This window comes from Squalius cephalus, assembly GCF_949319135.1.
Source record: "Squalius cephalus genome assembly, chromosome: 23".
NCBI lineage: Eukaryota > Metazoa > Chordata > Actinopteri > Cypriniformes > Leuciscidae > Squalius > Squalius cephalus.
Window position 1 is genome coordinate 9,041,270 of NC_137144.1, and position 5,251 is coordinate 9,046,520.

Below are 5,251 nucleotides of genomic sequence, written 5' to 3' on the forward strand. Positions count from 1 at the left end.
TTATAAAGCGCGGAACGCCCTCCTACAGTTGCCCAATTTGCATATGAATGAGAAGGGCGTGGCTTTACGTCCCGTGGTTGAAGTCACGTCCATCTGAGGAAACGTCATGAAGCGGATGTGGCTTAGCGGTGCACGCGCCACGGTTTCAGTACTCTAGTATGCGTTGCTTAACCTACATGTCTGCTTATGTCACAAAAATCTGCTTAAAAAACATATTGAAGAATGGAAAATAACCACAAGTGCACTTGTTTTTTGTTGTTTTTTTTGCTTTATAAACATGATAATACATATTTAATTAAATATGAATAGCAAAATAAAAAAATACTTGACCAGTTTACCTTAATATGTTTTTGATTGTAGCTTATAGCTTCACGTTTTCCCCCCACATTGTATTATACTGTATATTGCAATGCAGGCTACTAAAGCCCTAAATCTTCTTTTTTCAGTGTAAATAAAATTGCACTTGAATACATATAGCTAATACATCTTATAAAATAAAATAGATTGAATAGGTAAAATATCTAATGTTAATGAATGCTAAATAATAATAAAAAATGTACTAAGTAAATTGTAATTGTATTTTTTAATTGCATTTCTATAAGGGAAAATAGTAAACAGTCATTATTCAGTTGAAATTGAAGTTCAGCATTGATTCAGTTCTGTTCAATAACTCTGTAAACATCCCATACCATACCATACCATACCATACCATACCATACCATACCATACCATACATACCATACCATCTTCTTCCACTTATCCGGAGCCAGGTCGCGGGGGGCAGCAGTCTAAGCAGAGATGCCCAGACTTCCCTCTCCTTAGACACTTCCTCCAGCTCTTCTGGGGGGATACCGAGGCGTTCCCAGGCCAGCCGGGAGACTTCCTTGGGGTCTCCTCCCGGTGAGACGTGCCCGGAACACCTCCCCGGGAAGGCGTCCAGGAGGCATCCGGAACAGATGCCCAAGCCACCTCAGCTGGCTCCTCTCGATGTGGAGGAGCAGCGGCTCTACTTTGAGCTTCTCCCGACTCCCGAGTGAACAGGTACATCGACCATGTTACTGCAGAAGCTGCACCGATCCATCTGTCAATCTCCCGTTCCATCCTTTCCTCACTCGTGAACAAGACCCCAAGATACTTGAACTCCTCCACTTGAGGCAGGAACTCTCCACCAACCTGAAGCGAGCAAACCAGCCTTTACCGACTGAGAACCATGGCCTTGGACTTGGAGGTGCTGATTCTCATCCCAGCCGATGATGGGGCCAACATGACAACATCATCATAGAAATTCTGTCCATAAAAATGATGAACAGAACCGGTGACAAAGGGCAGCCCTGCCGGAGTCCAACATGCACTGGGAACAAGTCTGACTTACTGCCGGCAATGTGAACCAAGCTCCTGACTGGACAGCCCTTAGCAAAGAGCCCCGGACCCCACACTCCCAGAGCACCCTCCACAGGACGCCGCGAGGAACACAGTCGAATGCCTTCTCCAAATCCACAAAGCACATGTGGATTGGTTGGGCAAACTCCCATGAACCCTCCAGCACCCTGGAGAGGGTATAGAGCTGGTCCAGTGTTCCACGACCGGAACGAAAACCGCACTGTTCCTCCTGAATCCGAGGTTCTACTATCGGCCGAATGCTCCTCTCCAGCACCCTGGCATAGACTTTCCCAGGGAGGCTGAGAAGTGTGATCCCCCTGTAGTTGGAACACACCCTCCGGTCCCCCTTCTTAAAAAGAGGGACCACCACCCCGGTCTGCCATCCCAGAGGCACTGTCCCCGACCGCCACGCGATGCTGCAGAGGCGTGTCAGCCAAGACAGCCCCACAACATCCAGAGACTTGAGGTACTCAGGGCGGATCTCATCCATCCCCGGTGCCTTGCCACAGAGGAGTTTCTTGACTACCTCTGTGACTTCAGCTTGGGTGATGGACGAGTCCACCTCCGGGCCCTCGGCCTCTGCTTCCTCAAAGGAAGCATGTCGTGGGATTGAGGAGATCCTCGAAGTATTCCTTCCACCGTCCGACGGTATTCCCAGTTGAGACCAACAGCTGCCCACCTCCACTGTAAATAGTGTTGGTAGGGCACTGCCTCCCCCTCCTGAGGGGCCGGACGGTTTGTCAGAATCTCTATGAGACCAACCGATAGTCCTTCTACTGAACTCCTCCCAGGCCCGATTTTTTGCCTCCACAACCACCCGGGCTGCAGTCCGCTTGGCCTGTCGGTACCCGTCAGCTGCCTCAGGAGTCCCACAAGCCAGCCAGGCCTGATAGGACTCCTTCTTCAGCTTGACGGCATCCCTTACTTCCGGTGTACAATGGAGGTGGAGAACATGGTCCACTCGGACTCAATATCTCCAGACTCCCTCGGGGTCTGGTTGAAGCTCCGCCGGAGGTGGGAGTTGAAGATCTCTCTGACAGGCGACTCGGTCAAACGTTCCCAACAGACCCTCACAGTACATTTGGGTCTGCCGAGTCTGAACATGGTGAACATGGTGTTCGTTATGGACAAGCTGTGACTAGCACAGAAGTCCAATAACAGAACACTGCTCGGGTTCAGATCAGGGGGTGTGTTCCAGGTGTCACTGTCGCTGCCCATGTGGGCGTTGAAGTCCCCTAGTAGAATGACGGAGTCCCCATTCGGAGCACTTTCCAGCATCCCTCCCAGAGACTCCAAGAGGGGTGGGTACTCTGCACTGCCGTTTGACCTGTAGGCACACACGACAGTGAGAGACCTGTCCCTGACCTGAAGGCACAGGAAAGCGACCCTCTTGTTCACCGGGGTAAACTCCAACACATGCGACTGAGCTGGGGGGCTATAAGCAAACCCACACCAGCCTGCCGCCTTTCACCGTGGGCAACTCCAGAGTGGTAGAGAGTCCAGCCTCTTTCAAGGAGTGTGGTTCCAGAGCCCAAGCCATGCGTGGAGGTGATCCCGACTAGTCGGTACCTCTCAGCCTCCAGCACAAGCTCAGGCTCCTTCCCTGCCAGCGAGGTGACGTTCCACATCCCTAAAGCTAGTTTCAATGTCCAGAGATCGGGTCGTTGGGGCCCCCGCCTTTGACTGCCACCCGATCCAATATGCACCGGCCCCTTAGGGGGAGGGCCTGGCTCCAGGGTGGGGCCCCGGTTGCGCCATGCCGGGCGACGTCTCAGTCCTTGGTTGTATCTGCTTCATAATGGGCTTAAATCTCTGTAAAGATCATCAATTATTAAATTACTTTATTTAATCTATAAAGCAGTTCTGCAGAAAATTTTCAGTTCTCATCCAATAGTGTCAGTGCAGTCAATAATATTGTTGAATATTAAGCAAGCCAGAGGCGACAGTGGCAAGAACCCAAACTCTGACCAACCAACGATTCACTGCATTAAATCAGAAATTGCAAGATATAAACACACAAAGCAAACCTGGTAACACTTTAGAATACTGTTCCTTCATTAATTAATAACTACAGGAACAAACGAGTAACGCACTATTAACGTTCTAGTAACTACTATTAACTATAATATAATATATTATGCAATATAATATTAATTATGAATCTGTAGTAGTTCTGAGTAGTCTTCAGTGAGGTATGAAACATAGTAGTTACTGATTAGCTAATAGTGAACTACCACATTCAACTGAGTGCTATTACTTACTAGTAAGTACTTAATTACTTAATTTGTTTATCAGAGTTTCTTGTTAGTTAATAGTAGTTACTAGAATGTTAATAGTGCGTTACTCATTTGTTCCTGTGTAGTTATTCATTAATGAAGGAACAATATTCTAAAGTGTTACCGCAAACCTTATACAATGAACATATAGGCATTAAAAATACATAAGCTAGAGGATACTTTTAATATTTCTCTATTATAAGTACACATTGTACTTGAAGAATGACCAGCATCCCTGTCAGAGAAGTGTGTGAATGTGCTGTGTCATGCTGAACTGGCATATAGGTTTCAACAACAGAAACGGCCCAAGGAAAAGGAGGAAAAGGAAAAGTATTATAGTCGGTAGACAGTTGTAGCAGTAGCCTAGTGTAAAAATAGCAGACGGAAAAACAAAATATGTTTGTATAGGCCTAATTATCTGATAGCCTACACGATTGGCATATATATTAAAACATTAACCACCAGTTTTAGACTAAATTTGTAGGCTCTTACCAAAAATAGGTCAATAGGTTAGCTGGTTAAGGTTAATCTATAAAAACATACAACAGACTGATTATTAAGTGGTTATAAGAGTAGGCCCTTCTGTCCAGTTTGTAATATCTTTTGTAATGAAAGTGCACCATCTTGTGGTAAATAAAGCCCATTTCATCCATATTTTTGTATGTAGTTTATTTTTATAGTCTTCAATTTTAGAGTTTCAAGTTCAGTCAAGTATTAGGCCTAAATAATATTTTTTGTTACAAAATTGCCCCGTGTTCAGCTAATAGTAACTGTAGCTGTAGCTGTTATCTAGTGTGACAGACAGGTCATGACAAGTTACATGGCATTGCATAATGAAAAAAAAAAAAAAAAAAAAAGAAAAAACCTTAAGGAACGCTAATGTATTTTGCCATTCCTAAAGGAATCAACTCAAAACCAAGATCTTTCTGGATAAATTGCCATTTCAGTTTACAGTATTTTTTTCTTTAGAATTTCAGTTTAACCCATTGTATCTTAGACATTTAGGACTGTAATAACTGATCCCTGTTGGAGATCAAATAATATCAACATTTCTGAGAATCTTCATTTTTTGTAGTTGCTAAATAGGTAAGAAAATAAAAAAGAACTTTTGATCGAGATATACTTAAAAGTATAACATATAAAAAAGTATAAGTATTTAAGTAGCCTATAGTTGTGTTTACTCTTTTGATTGAGTAGCCTATTAAATACTTTTTCACATAGGTTTACATACTGTCTTATAAGCTTACATTGTTTGAAAATATTGATTTATATAGAAAACAGATGTTCCTAATTCTGAGTATCTGAATTCTACTTCACTCTTTCGTGTTTTCACTGTTATACGGCAGAAGGCGCTATTACACATTTCCTCTCAGGATCAAAACACAGGTGAAGAAGAAGTAGAAACAAGTGATAGAAGATTGCGTACTCAAATGTAAAATAACGCAACGATCAAACATTAAACAGCATATTCAAGTTAAAAAATGTCTAACGTTAACGAATGAAATCTCGAACCCATGAAGAGGAAACGACGGTGAATCTTTGGGGGTGTTGATGGACTCGATCTACTCCATCATCTCCAATCCGATCGGGGTAAC